General features: G+C 45.2%; 1 protein-coding gene across 7 annotated transcripts in view; it reads right to left on the bottom strand.

The window, feature by feature from the left end:
• The window catches only part of CADM1 (cell adhesion molecule 1), a 564,860-nt gene that overhangs the window by 262,086 nt on the left and 283,539 nt on the right, over nt 1–19,235 (bottom strand). The window contains exon 2 of one of the 7 annotated variants that reach the window (XM_029572376.1): nt 5,126–5,208. The exons of the other annotated variants lie outside the window; for them this stretch is intronic. The gene's annotated coding sequence lies outside the window, so the exon portion shown is untranslated. The remainder of the gene's footprint in view (nt 1–5,125; nt 5,209–19,235) is intronic. 7 annotated transcript variants of the gene reach the window in all.

Below are 19,235 nucleotides of genomic sequence, written 5' to 3'. Positions count from 1 at the left end.
TCCCCAGTGGAATGTTCCTGCGAATGGAGAAGACCTGAAGAATCGGAAACCACACTTGGCGTGGCCAGTTAGGGGCTATCAGGATCATGTTTCCCTTGTCCTGACGTAACTTCACAAGAGCCTTTGAGAGAAGTGGAAGTGGAGGGAATGCATAAAGGAGACCGGTTGCCCATGAGAGGGAGAATGCATCTCTTGGCAAAGAATGTTGGTTGCGAGTGAGAGAGCAAACGTTCTCTACTTTGCGGTTTTGAGGAGATGCAAAGAGGTCTATGTGAGGGTAACCCCAATGCTGGAATATTGAATCTGCTACTGTGGGGTTGAGGGACCACTCGTGCGGTTGAAAGGTGAGACTAGGCTTGTCTGCCAACACATTGTCACTCCCGGCAAGTAGGTGGCCTTGAGGCACATAGAATAGGAAAGTGCCTCCGCCCATATCTGTGCAGGTTCCTGACACAGGAGCTAGGAGCCCGTTCCCCCTTATTTGTTGATGTACCACATGGCCACCTGGTTGTCTGTCTGAATCAGGATGACCTGGTTGGAAAGGCGATCCTGAAACACCTTGAGAGCATATCTGATTGCTCGTAGTTCTAGGAAATTTATTTGGTGTTTGGCTTCCTCTGGAGACTAGGTGCCTTGTGTTTGCAGATTGGCAACATGTGCACCCCAGCCGAGGTTGGAGGCATCAGTTGTAAGGGTTATTTGAGGATCTGGAGCCTGGAATGGAAGGCCTTGGAGGAGATTGGACTGATTTTTCCACCAAGCCAGAGACAGGCAAAGCGGGTTGGTGATGTGGAAAATAGCTGACAGTGGTTGAGTTGATTGAATCCATTGTGACCTTAGAGTCCACTGCATAACTCCCATGGCAAGACGGGCCATTGGAGTGACATGCACTGAGGACGCCATGTGTCCCAATAGGATTAGAAAATGGTGTGCAGTTGAGCTTTGTCGAGACTGCAGCTGATGGGCGAGAGAAGTGAGAGCTCGTTCTCGAGGCAGAAATGCTTTTGCTTTGAAGGTGTCCAAATCTGCCCCTATGAACGACAGAGTTTGAGATGGGACTAGATTGGATTTTTTGTAATTGATGAGAAAACCTAGGGAGATCAGAGTGTTCAAGGTGAGACGTAAGGACGTCAGAGCAGGTTGCTGAGTGGGAGCCCTGATCAACCAATCGTCGAGATAGGGGTAGACGTGGACACCTTGAGTCCGGAGGAATGCTGCTACCACTACAAGGCACTTGGTGAAAACCTGTGGTGCAGATGCCAGGCCAAATGGTAGCACTCGGTATTGGTAGTGCTTTGGGCCTACCAGGAATCGCAGAAATTTGCGATGAGACGGAGTTACTGCAATGTGCGTGTAAGCATCCTGGAGGTCTAGAGAGCAGAGCCAGTCTTCCCTTTGCAGAAGAGGAAGGAGGGAACCCAAGGTTACCATCTTGAACTTTTCTCTTTGTAGGTATTTGTTTAAGGCATGCAGGTCTAGAATTGGGCGAACGCCGCCTTACTTTTTTGGGATAAGAAAGTACTGGGAATAGAATCCGAGGCCCTGTTGGGATTGCTCTGGATCGAAGGAGGAGGGAGGCTTCCTGATCCAGAAGTAGTGAGTGGTGTGATGTTCCCTACATCAGCCAAGGTGGGGAATCCAGTGGGATGGAGAGAAGGTTCAGGTGATAACCTTGAGTGATTATGGCAAGCACCCACTGGTCTGAGGTGATTGTGTGCCATATGTTGTTGAAATGGCACAAGCGACCTCCCACTGATACCTGCGGAAGTGGAGCCTGAGTGCTGCTCTCTAGGAAAGAGTCAAAAACCAGATGCAGGACCTGGCTGAGGAGCTGCCTGTGGTTTTAGCTACGAGGTTGTCTGGATTGGGCCTTCTGCTAAGGCTTAATTGAGCGACCTCTGGATGGAGTTGGATACGACTTCCTTTGGCGATAGAAAGACTTTTTGGAGTCCTTTCTGAATGTTTGCTTGGCAGGATATTCAGAAGTTAACAGAGAGAGTTGGCGAAGAGTCTCATGGTGATCCTTGAGCTGTGCCACTGTTTGCTGAATTTGCTAACCAAAAAGATTGTCACCAATACAAGGCAAGTCTGATAATCTGTCCTGGACTTCAGGTCGTAGGTCCGAAAACCATAGCCAGGCCCTCCTTTCAGAAATAGCTGCTGCTGATACCCTGGAAGCGGTGTCAAAAATATCAAACGCTGACCTTATCTCATGTTTGCCAGCTTCAAATCCCTTGTGAACTAGGGTTTGTAGTTGTTCTTGGAACTGCTGAGGCAGGGACTCAGCAAAGTCCTGAATTTTCTTCAATAGGACCCTATTGTACTGGGTCATATAAAGTTGGTAAGAGGCAATACAGGAGATAAGCATTGACCCCTGAAAGACACGCCGACCAATGGCATCCAAGAACTTCTGTTCTTTCCTTAGAGGAAAAGAGGAATGTGGTTTTGAGCGTCGGGCCTTCTTTTGGGCAGACTCAACAACCACTGAATGGTGATCCAATTGAGTTTTCTGGAATCCTGGAGTTGACAGGACCAGGTACGTGGTGTCTGCTTTCCGGTTGACCTTTCCAGCGCTTAGAGGATAATTCTTTAACAGCCCACATAGCATTACCGATTAATACCGAATAACTTTCAAAGCACGTAAATCGCAATCATTGCTCCAAATGCATCCTCTCCCCCCCCCCCCACCCGACCACTGGAAACGCCTATTTAGCATGAGCATCCTGCACACACTTTTCAAAGAGCCATTTAAGCGCATAAAAACAGGTTTTATGCATATTGAGCAGCTTTGAAAATTTCTCCCTTAATGCTTCCAACATCCATCTTGGAAACCAGACAGATTACAGAAATAAATGTTGTACAAATGCAGCGAGATCACATTACCTCCAGCAGTGCTATCCCATAAGTTTCCAATCAGCCGCGATTCATGAAGAGAACATTGCTAATTCACAGTAATTAGGGATACAGTAGCATGCTTCATTTCTCAGTGCAAGGACCTTTCTTTAAAGCAACTGCCTTTATAACAAACTCTGATTACTCCAAGCTGAAGTCTTATGCTCCTTGCTCAAAACAAACCCCTAATTCTTACACAGAATGCATTAAAGCAAACTATCTTCAGCACAAAATATCGGTGCTTTATCGATACTGGAATACTGGGTGTCGAGTTTAACACACGAGGCCAGGCCTGCAATCTGCCTGAACACACAAGGCGTGCCATGCAAGAGACCACACACACACGCACGCGCACACTCCACAAAGGATACTTGGACGGCATCCCAGGGAAAGATTCAGAGGAAATTACCCATGACCCCCTTCAGCCTGCCTTACTCCTAGTGCGCCCTCAGGCCAGTAATGCAGCACTTAAGCAGGGACACCAGCAGGTCAAGACCATCAAAGACAAGAGAGTCCGTTGGCCACGTTTCTTGGAACCTTGGATACAGCTGCTGCTTTTTCTAAACACAGACCTGTTCTAGAAAAAAAGATGTCTGTATGGTTTCTCCTTTCACCAAGTAATATCTACCTTCTTATGCCTTGCAAAGATAAATTCTGCAGGGAACATGGGTACCACTGTTTTAGTACACATACAATACATTATTATTGATGAAGAAAAAATTAATTAGAAAAAAATGGACAGGCATGTAAGGACGTTAGCAAAAGACGAAAAAACGTACTAGTTAAACAGAGCTTGCTATAGCAGAGTTTGACTGCTGCCATTAACAGTGAAACAAGAATTCTTCGATCGGGTGAGAGGGAATGGGAATGCCTGTTTTTTTAAAAAAATTTTCCATCCTTGGTTTGATATGAGGCAGGAACATAACAAAAATACACATTTTCAAATCAATAACTATAAACAAAGTAGGAGAAAGGAATATATCACATTCCAGCATACATCTGAATAAATCATTGTGGCATCTTTCCAGTGTCTGTTCTAGAGGGACACTTTCCTTGCCTTGCTAAAAAAAAAAAAAAAAAAAGAAAGAAAAAACATGGAACACATCTGGCACATGTGTCAAACGTCGCCTGATGGTTTCCTACAGATGTTCTAATCTGGGAAGGAGGGGGATGGGGCGAGGGGAAAATCTTGTTCCCATCAACTACACTGGGCAAAAATAAGATTTCAGCTTACTGATGAGTTACACAAGGCTGAAAGGTATAGGGTTGCCAACAAAGAATCATTGCAGATGTTAAGGCTAGCTATCCGTTTGTCTCACGTAAAAAGTCATAAAAGGCGGAATATATATCAAATTCAGCTTTAGCAGATCAATTCTAGGCTAAAATTATCTATGTGTCTAATGAATGCATTTGACACTCTGTTAGCTGAATGCTGGAAGAGTTCCTACTATAGCTGCATAGACAAGTCTATTCATAGGGTTTGGATAATCAGTTAGGGGTGGGCATGAGGGGGAAAAAAAAAACATTTGTTCATTTTGTTTTCGGATCAAATGAAATTTTACTATATTCGTCCTGAAATTTACTATATTTGTTCCATTAATTTCTGAAGTTTTATGCATACAAATGCCGTTTTATTGGCATGCACATATTGACGATAGCGAAGAGGAACAAATGCACATCCCTAATAACCACCAGCACACAGTCCTGCTAAAGCAGCAGCTTTAGTTTTGGCCACTAAAACACACAAAAACACACCACATTCTGCATGAGCGCAGACAGCTTAACTTCGCCATCGTACAGTTCTTGAAATGAAGTGCCGCCATAAAACTCGTGACATGCTCCTGGTATTGTATTGGTGGAAAGGAACCCAACACTGGGGGAGGCCTTCCACGATACAACTGCGCACGGTACATAGAAACCAATAACATTACCATGGACACAGGATCTGTCTAGAGTACAGCCAAGGGGGGGGGGGAGGGGGGGGGGAGGAAAGAATTTTTTTTTTTAAACAGGGGGCATTGTCCATAGCGCAGGTCCCTGCAATAAGAAACAATTAGTGCATCACCTATCACATGAGGTATCTCCCAAATGCAATACTTTGCCAACTGTTAGAGCTAGGCCACCAGAAAGCTCTCTCTCTCTCTTCATAAACTAAGATTATTTTAGCTCATCCTATTCCCTTAGGCTAATACACCGCACCTTTAAAATAGTTTCTGGATTTAAAGTAACTTACAAATTGATGCTTCTTCCTTGCAGCCTTCCTCCAGTAACCCCTAGACTCACATCAAGATCATAAGGATTTAAAAAATATCTTACCTAGAATAAGAAAAAAAAGAGAATAAAATTTCATCGTTATAATTTATTCCGATGCTAAATGCAAGAAGAATGAAAACTGCTAAACCAACCATGGCCTTCCCGGTTTAAACCCAATCTTAAATTAGATTCTTCCCAGCTGCAACTCTTCTGAGTTTGGGGAAGGGAGGGCAGGATTAGAACGGACACCCTCATCGTATTGCACGAGGCTCTACTTGTTGCAGTTTTAGCTTTCAGTTTAAGACTGACATTTTCCAGACAAAAGGTAAAGCAGGAAAATTCCGTAACCAAGAAATACATTGGGATTCTGTTGTCGTGTATTTTAAAATTATTATACTATTTACAAGATGTATTTTCCCTTAAGTGTTTATAATTCTATCAATCCAGAAACATGCAACTAGTTACATCTACACCAACTAACTTTTCTGGATCATTTTTGCCCCTCCCCCCTCAGTTTCCTCCCTGCTCCTTTGGGCGTCCAGTCCAATCAGAACTGGCCTGCATTGGGCAATGGTACCACATGAGCTTTTGCTTGCAACTACTTGACGTTTTTTTTCCCCCATCACTCAGTTTTATGTTTATTTAAAAACCCTCTTCCCTCTTATCTGGAAGCACAGAACGGACTTACAGGGAGGTTGGTGAAGGCAATATCAGTAGCAGAATTCAGCATGAGATATGCCCAGAGGATCCCTGGTTGCAAAGGCGTGAGGGATCAACTATTGCTACAGGTAGTAAATTGGGCAGATTAGCTGGGTCACCTGGCCCTTATTTTCATCCTATAGACCGACCATCACAGCGACCATCCTCACTCTGGGCCAAAAGTGCACAGCTCTCTCTGGATCTCAGTGATACATGCGTCACCAGAGTCTGGCCGATACTCGTGGTTATGAAAAAGGTCAGGACTCCCCCCCCCCTTTCTCTCTCGGGAGCCTGTTAATGCTGCACCCACATCGTTCCCCGGTACCAGGCCAACGAAGGAGGCCGCCCAGGGAATCAAACCTGGGCCTCCTGCAGGCAGGGCAGTGCACAGTACAACCTAGAGAGGAAGGGGACGGGAGTACGACAGACATTTGGAGACATGAAAAGCAGCCAATAATGCCCGAAAGCTCCAGTACAAGGGGTGATGGTATGAGACGGAAAGGAAACAGACCAGGACTGGGTGATGAATATGCAGGAGCACCTGCCTTGTGGAGGGTTGGGAGAGCCAAAGCAGGAGCCGAACTTAAGTACAGAAAAAGCAGAGGTAGAAGAGTGAGGGGGGAAAGCCAGAGATCAGGTAACGCATGCAGCACTGCAGTAGGAAGAGAAGATGGGCTTAGAGGCCTTGCTCTGCTGTCATATTCTTTGTTACTGTGTTTAAGGGGGACTACATTGTGTAGCTTGTCAGGTTTAGAAAGGAGGAGTGAATATTAGTCAGAAGCAGGAGGAGGAGGGATGGGAGTCAGAAGGTTTAAAGTCAGGGAGTTCTGTGGCAGGAGCAGCACGCTGCAAACATTTCCTACTTCCTGACCCCTTTACCAGTCTGCACCACCTGCTTAGGCATTCCTATTTAATTCAGGAGCAGCCAGCGAGCTCCCAATTGCCTCATACCTTGAGCACAGAGCACAAAAGAAAAAGAACCTTTAATGCGGAAACCCTAGTGAGAGTTGAAATGCTTCTCTACCTAAGTAAAGCAAGTAAATAAATCTGCCGTCTTTAATAGACTCATCCGGCATGTTTTACTTGCAAAGTCCAGGCCCTTAATACATACATACATAAAGGGGCTTGCCAGGAATTCATTTCACTTGCTTGGGTCAATGCATCACTCAGAAGAGGCGGCAGGAAGCCAGAAACTGAAGTAGTCGCCCAAGCAAAATGAACACGAGTCGTGATGCTGTGCATCCCATTCCATTTCATGGATAATAAATACAAATGCTGGCTTTGTACCCAGTGACCATGGCCCAGCATGCCTCACAGCCCGCATTGGGGGGAAGACAGGGAAGCTTTTGAGTGCCACAGGGTGGGTGGGGGTGGATGAGGGCTGGGTGCTTGCGCACCCTGAAAGAAAAGGGCTTTCGTTTGCACGGCTCTGTTCGGTTCTGGCTCCAGGCCCTGGCACCATTCGCCAAAGTTCCTGCATTAGGTTCATGCCGAAAGAGGCACATGAACTCTGTAGCCCAAGGGCTGAGCTGGGGAACCAGAAAAGCTTGTGGAACGATGCCTGAATCCCTGCTCCGGCATTAATCCAAATCAAGCATCACAAAAGGCAGAATATAAGCAGAATCATAAAACCGAAGTGCTCTTGTTTACCCAGTCATTAGCAGGCAAGCAGCATTATTTCCTTCCTCCTCTCTAAACTGGTAGCCAGAATGTCAGCAAAGCACAGCCACCTCAAGGCAGAAGGGCTGTAATTATAGACTGCTTTGGTATTCTGCTAACATAAACACAGACAGCACTTTAATTTAATTTTCTTTCACCCGGTGGCTTCCCTCCTGCTTCTTTGAGCTTTCAGCTCAAATCGGAACCAGGACTGGGAGCTGGCACTAGAAGCCTTCACTTGCTGCAACACAGAAATGTTTCCCTGATTTTTATTCCCTGCCGACTTGCTTCAGTCCACTTATTGCAATGGCAGTCCTCTGGTGAGGGGCCATGCACCAGGGCCCCTGCCAGCAACCTGCAAACATGGAACCTAAATCGGGCCATGGTGCCCTTCCATCCATCCCTGTGAATGCTGCCTTTGTGGCATCCCCAGCCCTTGCTGATCTGAGACGCAGAAGACTCGAGCTGGAAATCAAACACAGGTCTCTCTGCATAACAGTGTACAGTGCGGTCACCAGGCTGGCCCAACATGGAATGGCCACAGAACCAGTACCAGAAGAAAGAGCTCTGACCATGCACCCTTCTGTTGCTCTGCCAATCCACTCCGGAGGCCCTAACACATAACAATGAGAGGACCAAAGAAAGACTGATACAGAAAATAGATTCAACATCTCCATGTAGAAATCAACCAAAAAGTAAACAGTTAACATTTGTTGAAATCACTCTGATGATATGCAGAAGTATATCTAGAAAGCATGTATGCTCAGTGTCTCATTGGTAAGCAGAAGTGAAGTTAACGAGGGAATGAGTAAAGGATAGATGCTTTAGAGATCCGGTCACGCTGCAAGAACAACACTGCTGGGATGGAAGAGATTCCCGTTGGCCTAAAGAGGTGGTAAGCAACCCATTGCTCAATATCGAAGACATAAGTGCCAAGCTCAGCATCATAAAAAAAGGTCGAATCAGCCATCAGACAGAGCTAGAGCAGGATTAATGCAAAACGAATGCACAATGCACCCAACAGAAACAGCCAGATGCAGGGACCCATCATCATTTTGCTGCAAGAAGATTGTGTGTGACTTTTGTCCTTAACCTTGATCCAGGTCCTTCCAGTTGCAGGCATAATTGATTAGGCTTTTAGATTTAATGCCTTGCCTTTCCAAACCCGAGTTCAAGGTGAGTGACAATCGGGTACAGGAGGTGCTTTCCCTGCTCCAGAGGGTTTACAATCTAAGGGCCCTAAGCATTTTTTCCATAGACCCAAAATTGAAGACAACCTTTAGTAAATAAGGCCCCAAGACTGTACCTGAAGCAATGGAGGTTGAAGTGACTTGGCCAAGGTCAAAAGGAGCATTAGTAGGAGAAGCAGAATTTGAACCCTGTCTTCCTTTGTTTTCCCGCTTGCTGGTCTAAGCACTAGACTACACCTCCACTGGTAAACCGCAGTTGTCAAGGAAGGAATCCCAGCTGTGTGCACAAGTGTGCCAAGCTTTCAGCACTGTCGTTACTTTTGTTTGTATTTATTGCCATCAATGCTGGATAAGTTTTGCTCTTCTTTAGAGCCTCACAAGGAAGCACAGGAGAAACAAACACCAGCCAAGAAAGCCTTGAGCAACTGGGTTGAATGGCACGTTTTGCAGCCCAAGCTACACATGTCACGTAAATGCCCTCTATCAGCATGAAACAGTGGTTCCCAACCCTGTCCTGGGGACCCTCCAGCCAGTCAGGTTTTCAGGATATCCACTAGGGCTGTGCATTTGGTCCCTATGTACTGGCAATCCACAACAGATGTGGCCATATTCGTTGTATTCGTGGGGAAGCGAAACGTATCGTGATTCCCCACGAATCTTCGCCGAATTATTCGGCCACCTAAAGAAACCAATTTAAACAAACCCCCCACCCTCCTGACCCCCCCAAGACTTACCAAAACACCCTGGTAGTCCAGCGGGGGGTCTGGGAGCGACCTCCTGCACTCGGACTGACCGTCGGGCCGACCATTTTGAATACTGGCAGCCGATCGCCTTTGCCCTCACTGTGTCACAGGGGTCGACGGTTGGCTCCTGTGACATAGTGAGGGCAAAGGCGATCGGTGCCATTTTGAGTACTGTCATCCGACGGCCGGAGTGCAGGAGGTCGCTCCCGGACCCCTGCTGGACTTTTGGCAAGTCTTGTGGGGGTGAGGAAGGTCCCCCAAGACTTGACAAAAGTCCTTGGTGGTCCAGCGGGGGTCCGGGAGTGACCTCCTGCACTCGGACCGTCGGCTGCCAGTAATCAAAATGGTGCCGATAGCCTTTGCCCATACTATGTCACAGGGGCTACCGGTGCCATTGGTCAGCCCCTGTCACATGGTAGGAGCACAAGATGGTGCCAATGGCCATGTGACAGAGGCTGACCAATGGCACCATTAGCCCCTGTGACATAGTAGGTCAAAGGCTATCGGTGCCATTTTGAAACTGGCACCGAAGGTGTGAGTGCAGAGGATGGCTCCCGGACCCCCCGCTGGACCACCAGGGAGTTTTGGTAAGTCTTGGGGGGGGGGGGGGGTCAGGAGTTTGGTAAGTCTTGGGGGGGGGGTCAGGAGTTAATTTAATTTTAGCGGGGAAACGAATAGAAATTGACGTATTAACATATCGGGGCTCCATATGGCCAAATGCAACGTATTTGCCCCCCGACGAATCTGAATCCCGAATGCAACGTATGGCGTCCCTCTGCACATCCCTAATATCCACAATGAATATGCATGAGAGAAAATTTGCATGCACTGCAAAGAGGATGGTTGCTCCAGGGATTCCTCCCCCCCAAATGCAACAGTGAGCAAGGCAGAGTCTCGATTAGGCCGTGGGAGCCTGGGGATATCCCGACAGCCAACGAAAGGCCTGAGTGCCACGGCATTTTTTTTTTTTTTAAATAAATGTATGCCTCTTCAGTGTGGCTCAGAAGGCAGCAGCAGCACTAGGAAATCTGCTGCTGCTAAATTAAAGGGGAGCACAGCATCAGGGCTCTAAGCAAAGTGTGCGGCCATCCATTGCTCCTACCATGTGACAGGGGCCAGCCAATGGCACAGATAGCCCCTGTCACATGGTAAGGGCAAAGGGCCATCAGTGCCATTTTGATTAGTGGCAGCTGACGGCCCAAGAGCGGGAGATCGCTCCCGGGACCCCCGCTGGCCCACCAGGTACTTTAGAAAAGTTTTTTGGGGGGGAGGGGTCGGCAGGGTGGGAGATTCTAAATAATTAAATTTAAAGGGTCAGGGTGGGTTTGGGGGTTGTTTTTGTGAGCCCTTTCTTCCTGCCCCTCCCACAAAACAATAAGAGAACCCTCGAAAATTTCATGGGGTTTTCCTATCGCTTTCGGGGACCCCCCGATACTTGACTAGTTTGAAAATATCGTATGATATTTTCAATCATCAGAAAACGATTCACATCCCTAGTAAGTAAAGGTGGCTTTTTATGCTTATTTTTCTTGATTGACTGCCATTTTAATTATTGAATATTATGTGATGTGTCTGCTTTGAAAATTTTTATTGATATTTGGACAATTAATAATTTTTATGAGTTTTTAATTGTTGGATTTTATTCTGTTCATCAGCTGTTTTGTAACATTTATTAGTATAGCTTTACATTATTTCTGTGTGGGGCTCTATAGCAGCTTGGCTTATTCTGTTTTCCTAATGGGAAGTGTTGTTTAGGGCCTAGTTTAATATTTGTAGTGTTGCCTTTTCATAGATAGGGTTGTTACTGTTTGAGTGTGTTCCATATTCCAGGTGTAACTTTGTGCGGGTTAGTTTGTGTGCATTATTGCAGATTCTGGGAGTGTGTTAGGTGCTATATTTCTCTTTCCATTTCTCCAGGTTTGCACTGCATGCAGAGTGGCTTTTTTTGGGTTTCCATTCCAGTTTCTGTCTCCATATTTATAATGTGTGGTCTTTCTGTACTTGGTGAAGGTCAGTTCTGTGTGTGTGTCTGAGAGTGAAGTATTTTACTCGCATGTAGACATTTGTATCAATCTTATTTGTTAAGTTTTCTCAATAGGACATGCATTAGTGGTAAATTACTGTCTTTCATAAGGAGGGCTATTATGCCTGGTAGTAAAGGGAGTTTGTTTTGCTTTTACTGAGATGTCATCAGAATATCTTTTTTTGTATGGTGAGTTGTACGGGTAATGCCCTAGTTCTGCTCTGCACCCATTGTTGGGGGTCGAGGGGTTTCCTGTAGAATGCAGAGTGTTTGTTTACATTTAGCCTGGTGATGGTCACATGTTCAGTGTGTCACGCATGTGCGAACCATCTGTCAGGTGTGTCCCGACCGAAAAAAGGTTGAGAACCACTGGTCTAAACCAATGGTTCTCAATTCAGTTCTCAGGACACACCGAAGCCAGTTGGGTTTTTAGGATTTCCACATGAATCTGAAGGAAAGATTCACATGCACTGCCCAGGGCTGGTGCTAGCCCTTCCCCCAACCCTGTTCATTTAGCCTCTGTTCCAGGCCCACCAAAATAAAACTCAGATCCCTCCAGCTATCTAAACTTTAAAAACTGACATCACCCCATCCCCCAGATCCTTAGCCCCTTTCCCGGAACCCATGTCCAACATAAGGGTATTATAGGTGCCCTTATAGCCTTGCATACATACACACACTTGAGAATTATACATTTAGAATAGATTTTCCATGAAAAGGAATAATCAAAGTAGTCTTCTAAGGTAAAAATATCACTTAAAATTATATTTACATGCACTACCGTGGTGCCAACCAGAAATACCTGCAAAAAAGATGCTTGAAACCCATATGGTATGAGGCCTATTGTAACATGTTTTGGGCATGTGCTCGACCCTCTTAAAGCCATGAATAAACAATTACAATATAATAAACCTCCCATACCAAAATAGCACTAACTGACAGCATTCAAACAGTAACAACCAAAACTATGAAAAGGCAATACTACAAATATTATACCAAGCCTTAAAACACTAATACACCTCCTATTAGGAGACTACCTCACCTCCATTACATATGCAGAATACAAACAGACCCTTGCCAAATACAGAATAGAGCAACCATAAAGTATAAATAGAAACATGCAGGCAAAAACTGAACTGGAAACTGCAAAATGCCAGACTCTCTATCCTAAAACATCAAACAAAATCAAGAAATATAATACAAAACCAAAACAGTAAAAACATACTAATAAAAAGAATATTTAAGAAAACTGATGAATAGAAGATCCAATAATTAAAAACTTACAATTCATTTTAACTTTCCCAAACACAAATCAGTAACATCCCAAAATTAAAACTAATAACATTAAAAAAAAAAAATTCACACCCTCCGTACTTGGGATTTTTCCAGTCACCCTGAGATTATTGTGGTTTAGTGGGAATCGGGTGCACAAACCTTCTCCTCCTCCCTCTCTCTCACCCACACACATCCACATCCTTGCACACACACACACACACCCACAGGCATCTCCAACTTTTCTTTGGATGGGGGTCAGCCATCATCTCTGGGCCCTCCTCTTCCCTTCGGCTACTGGATGGTTGGGATCCACCAGCAGCACTAGGCCCTCCCTCTTAACTTCAGCTGCATGGCAGGTTGGGAACCCACCAGGTGGCCTCATGGCCTCACCCTCTTTTCAACTGTGTGACCGGTTAGGAACTGCTGGGCAGCCTGACAACCTCCTTGACATCTTGCTGCCAAATAAGATGGAGTTCACCAGGTTGCCCACAGCCTCCTCGACATCCTGGTTGCTGGCAGGATAGAGGTCTGCCAGATTGGCCCCATGGCCTCCTCTTAACCGAGGCCACTGTTGGGTTGGGATCCTCCGGACAGCCCAGTGGCCGCCTCTGAACTTTGGCTGCCAGTGGCCTCTAGGCCATCGCCCCCTCCGACCTGCCACTTTGTGCAAGTGCATAGCTTACACCAGCTCTGGCATTGCCTGACTGCACGTGAATCTATCTTGTACGTATTCATTGTAGATATCCTGAAAACTAGACTGGCTGGATATATCTTGGGGACTTGGCTGAGCATCACTAATCTAAATCATGCAATGGCTGGAGTGCTGCCAGGAGGTTAGAATGCAGACTGAGGTCCCCTGTGCAGGTTAGCAGGAACACTGTTCTCCATTTACATTAAATTCACCCGAAATCTGTTTGGCCTCTGGAAAGCAATTAATTGAAAGTACCCACTCAGCAACTATTACAAAACCATATATTTGTTGAAAAAGAAAATATTGTAGGTTGAACACGCTGATCTACTACAGCTTATAATTATTGGGTCTTGCAACTGTGTAAGGAGGGTGGGCCCTTGCTGCTGTGGCATTGTTGATGCAGCCAATAGGGTGAACCCCATAGGCCTGCACTAACAGCTGATGGAGGTTCTCTAGAGGAAAACTGGTCTAGGGCTTCATCTTTACCAATCTCTTTCCCCACAGGTTGAGCCCTTGGGTTCCGGGGGCCGGCAGGACTTAGGCGAGGATTACGCAGAAAACAGTGACAGCGACAATCTAGGGTCAGGGCAAGGGGTCAGAGGCAGGTGGCAAGCAAGAGTATTCCAATGTCCAGGCAAGGGGTCAGAATCAGAGGTCATTCCACACAGAAGACAGGAACGAGGCAGGAGGGTCTGACACAGCAGGGCAGTTTGTAGGGCAGGCAGGCTTGGATGAGAGGAGGCAGGGCAGGCTGGACGAGACAAGGCAGGCAAGGCTGGAGAGAAAAGGTATGACGAGCAGGAAGTTGAAACAAGTACTACCAAAGATAGGTGGATCTGTGGCAGATGCCTCATTTGTTGCCCAGCAGGGATTTAAATTCCCTGCCATGTGATGTCATCGGTAAGTACCGGTCTTGGAGGTTCCTACAGTGGGGTCTTTATAGACTAGACATTTGTACCTATGGGGAGCCCAGAGTCATCATGGCGGCGGCATTGTGTCGGCGGGTCCCGGAGGTGAGTGTGGCCAGTCGAGGGGCAGCCCCCCAGCTGGCCAACTGTAACAAATAGCCAAAGTAAGACAGAATGGCCATGATTCAATCCCAGCTGTGCCACTCATTGTGTGGTCTAGGGTGAGTCACTTAACCTCCTTGTATTCTGTACTTCCCTCGGCATGTCTTAAACATTTCTTTAAATAGAATGTAAGCGCACAAGATTAAAAAAAAAAAAAGTATTAATCACCGTCTACTCTGACTGTATGGCGCTCTATGGATTAAAGATGCTTTATAATTTATTTATTTATTTTTTGATTTAGCTTATGCCTTTTCGTTGGTAGCTAAAGGCAAGTTACATTTAGGTACAGTAGGTATTTCCCTGCTTTATAAATAATAATCAGTACTCTCACTATACAACACTATGCATACTGATGGTGCTTTATAAATAATAATCATTGTTATGTGATTACACAGGACTGTGTTCACGTGTGGTGCTTTAGAAATACATTATAATTATTAACAAGTGCTCTCTCTGGTTCTCATCCCACGGAAGCTCTGCCTCCAGCCTGCCACCTCGGAGACTGATTCCAGAAACAAGCAGCCCTGCAAACCAGTTCTATCAGTGTCACCCAAAGAGCGGAATCATGCAGGTGCCAGAGGGCAGCACGGCCCACCTCTGCTAGGAGGCAAGAGATGTCAGTGGGCCCTCAACAGGCTTCACTCAAGCAGACTGTAACAATATTAAACAGCTTAAATCCATGAGCTGGAGGGATAAATTGGAGATAGCCTGTAGTGGTACATTACAGTACATGCCAGTAGATGACTGACAAGCAGGATACACAAAAGCTGTTAGTATTTGCCTAGTGCAAGTGAATCATGCACAGATGTACATGAATCATCACGCGGATATGTACAAGGATCATGTACGGTGACAGCAGCCACCTGGAGAAGCTCCATGCACGTGGGATGCTCAGGTTCTCGAGGACATACCCCACCTCTCACCCCCCTCAAAGCCCCTGAATTCTACAGAGCTACCAGATAGTTTCTCCACAAAAGGATAATGAATTGCTGCTACATATTTACTATAAAATCCTGCAAGCTTTAAGTAAGGTTGGTATGCAGGGCTGACCTTAGAGAGCTGCAGGGTATGAAGCAAAATGAGCCAGAGCACTCTTTTCTCCTCCCTGCCTGAGGTTGAACAGGGGGCCCAGTCTCTACACCTGCAATACCTCTTGGCCCATCTGAAGCAGTGTAGGGGGTGGTGGCACCGATTCACTCCACTCTCCCAAGGACGGTCCCAACCCCACATCCCAATACCCAACTATTCCCTTATCCCCTAATCCCTACACTCCCAGCCTAAAGGCTTCTCCTCCTGCCTCCCAGGGGCCTCTCTCTCTCTCTCACGTTTCACCTCCCTCTGTGGCTCAGTCAGCAGGAAACTGGAGTCTACGATCTGGCACCTCTAATTGCTCCTGCTCCCGACACATCCTCTCCTCCCATACAGGTCAGATAATCTGTTTAACTGGTGCAGCAGGGAGAGGAGCCACTTAGAAGCACTGGACTTGCTAGGCTGCAGAGAGGGATTGCTTCCCAAATTCTTGGCTACAGCGGAGCAGAGCGAGCAGCTATTCTTCAGCCCCACAGGGCAACATCAGAGGAAAATGGCAGCTATGGCAGTCCCAAATCCCATGGAACAGGGCATGGTTTAATGACATGATGCAGGGGGCGGGGCTTCCAAGGTGACACAGGGCAGTCACCCCAACTCGCCCCTTCTCTCTCCAAGAATGGCCCCTGCTTGAGTGCTCAAGGATTTTGCAGGAGTGATAAGCTTTCCCACAATCTACTGAATTTCCCATGAAAGATCATCAGATTTACAGAAGGGGTGAGCTCTCTCCTGCATGCAACTTTGGAACAAAATCAACCCTAATGATTTCAAACCATATTACTTTAATAGTCTGGGCAGTGTAGCCTAGTGGTTAGAGCAGCAAGTTGAGAATGAAGGCAGCTAGGATTCAAATCCCGCTCCGCCCACTGTGACCACGAGCAAGACACGCTCTGTCTTTCATAGCCCCAGGTACTAATTCAGAATATAAACTCTGGATCAGAGTCCTACCTGAAGTTTAACAACTTGAGCATGGATTTGGAAAGGCAAGTTAATAAAACATGAGGTGAAAGAGGCTGTTTTGGAAGGATGCATCTGAAGAAAACAGGAAAAAAAAAAAACAAGCATTGACACGTTAAATGTAAAACATTGATAAGACAGGTTAAGAGAGAATTTGAATTGAAGAAGTTGGCCTTAGAGGCAAAAACTCATAATAAAAATTTTCTAAAATCTTCCAAAAGCAGGAAGCCTACAAGGGAGTCAGTTGGATCATTAGATGCTCAAGGGGTTAAAGGAGCACTTAGGGAAGATAAAATCATCAAGGAAAGTCTAAATTAATTCTCTGCTTCAGTGTTTACTAATGAAGATGCTGGGGAGATACCCATTCTGGAGATAATTTTCAAGGATGATGAATCAGATGAATGGAACCAAATCAAAGTGAATCTGTAAGATGTGGTAGGCCAGACTGATAAACTGAAGAATAGCAAATCACCTGGATAGGATGGTATATACCCAGGGATCCGAAACAACTCAAATATGAAATTTCAGACCTATTACTAGTAATTTATAACCTATTATTAAAATTGTCTATTGTACCTGAAGATTGGAGGGTGACCAATGTAACCCTGATATTTAAAAAAGGCACCAGGGATGACATGGGAAACTACAGACCTGACTTCAGTGCTGGGAAAAATAATGGAAACTGTTCTAAAAAAAAAAAAAAAAAAAAAAAAAAAAATCACCGAACATATAGACAGACATGGTTTAATGGGACAAAGTCAGCATGGATTTACCCAAGGGATGTCTTGCTTCACATATCTACTACATTTTTTTGAAGGGAATTATAAACATGTGGATAAAGGTGAGCCGGGAGATATAGTGTATTTGAATTTTCAGAAGGCGTTTGACAAAGTTATGCATGAGAGGCTTCTAAGAAAATTAAAAAGTCATGGGAAAGGAGGCAAGGTCCTCAGGTGGATTGCAAATTGGTTAAAAGACAGGAAAAGGAGAGTAGGATTAAATGTTTAATTTTCTCAGCGGAAAAAGGTAAATAGTAGAGTGCCTCAGGGATCTGTACTTGGACCAGTGCTTTTTAATATATTTATAAAAGATCTGGAAAGGGGTACAATAAGAGAGTTGATCAAATTTGCAGATGACAAAATTATTCAGAGTAGTTAAATCACAAGCGGATTGTGATAAATTGCAGGAGGATCTTGCAAGATGGGAAGATTGGGCATCCAAATGGCAGATGAAATTAATGTGAACAAGTACAAGTATAGGGAAAAATAACCCTTGCTGTAGTTAAATGATCTTAGGTTTCATATCAGGAGCTACCATCCAGGAAAAAGATCTTGGCATAATAGCAAACAATACATTGAAAGAGTCGGCTCAGTGTGCTGCGGCAGTCAAAAAAGCAAACAATGTTAGGAATTATTAGGAACGGAAAGGTGAATAAAATGGAGAATATCATAATGCCTCTATATCGATCCACGGTGAGACTGCACCTTCAGCACTGTGTGCAAATCTGGTTGACATTTCAAACCAGAATTAGTTGCACTGGAGAAGGTACAGAGAAGGGTGACCAAAATAGATGTATGGAATGGCTCCCCTATGAGGAAAGATTAAAGAGATAGGGCTGTCTGGCTTGGAGAAAAGACAAGGATATGATAGAGCAGTGATATGATAGAGGTCCATAATATCATGAAAGGCCATAATCGGGTAAATGTTAATTGGTTATTTACTCTTTCAGATAATACAAGAACTAGGGGGTCACTCCGTGAAATTAACAAGTAGCACATTTAAAACAAATCAGAGAAAATTCTTTTCACTCAATGCACAGTTAAGCTCTGGAAATCATTGCTGAAGAATATGGTTAGGGCAGTTAATGTTGCTGGGTTTAAACAAAGTTTGGATAAGTTCTTGAGAAGTCCATAAACTGCTATTAATCAAGTTGACTTGGGGAATATCCATTACTATTTAGGGATGTTCATTCGTTTTCAATAAAATAGACATTGGCAATGAAATTGTCCATTTCGTCTTGTTTTAGGAGCGCCACGAAATGAAAAAGAAAAAAAAGATTAAATTTCAGAAAAATTATTTCGTGTTAGTGCACACTAACTGGAAACATTACCAATAAGTTAAAAAGTGTCAATTGGGGAGCAGTTCGTTAGCTAGCGGTATGGTTCTGTATTCCCATTAGCTGTCTCCTTAGTTACGTGTTGTGTTACCAAGGTTGCAAGGTGGTATTTGTGGGGGTTGGCCAGTACTGGGTAACAAATGTAAACAAACAAATGATATAATAATACCATTAAGTTCTAGTCAGAATAAGCAAAGCATGTAATACATACATATTTTAAAATTTGCCAATCCTTTTGTATTTTAGGAAAGGGGCCCTGGCATTTTAGGATATGCATACATTTAATTCCCCTGTTATCTGTGTGTTTGGGTGAGGGGGCAGTAATTGGTGAGAGGGGAAGTGACTGGGGTGACGGTATGGGATGACAGATGGGAGAGAGACTGGTGAGTGGTGAGAAAAAGGCATCCTAGTGTGTGGCGGTGACTGTCTGGGGCGACTATATGGGATGATGGGGGGGAGAGACTGCTTGGGGTGGTGATTGCTAAGAGAAAGGCAACCTGCTTTGTGTGGGGTGAGACTAGTGAGAGGGGAAATGACTGGGGTGACGGTATGGGATGATGTGGGGGAGAGAGGCAGCCTGG

Source organism: Rhinatrema bivittatum, chromosome 12 (genome assembly GCF_901001135.1).
Source record: "Rhinatrema bivittatum chromosome 12, aRhiBiv1.1, whole genome shotgun sequence".
Taxonomy (NCBI): Eukaryota; Metazoa; Chordata; class Amphibia; order Gymnophiona; family Rhinatrematidae; genus Rhinatrema; species Rhinatrema bivittatum.
Note: the sequence above shows the minus strand (reverse complement) of the source record. Positions and strands in the feature narration are given on the sequence as shown.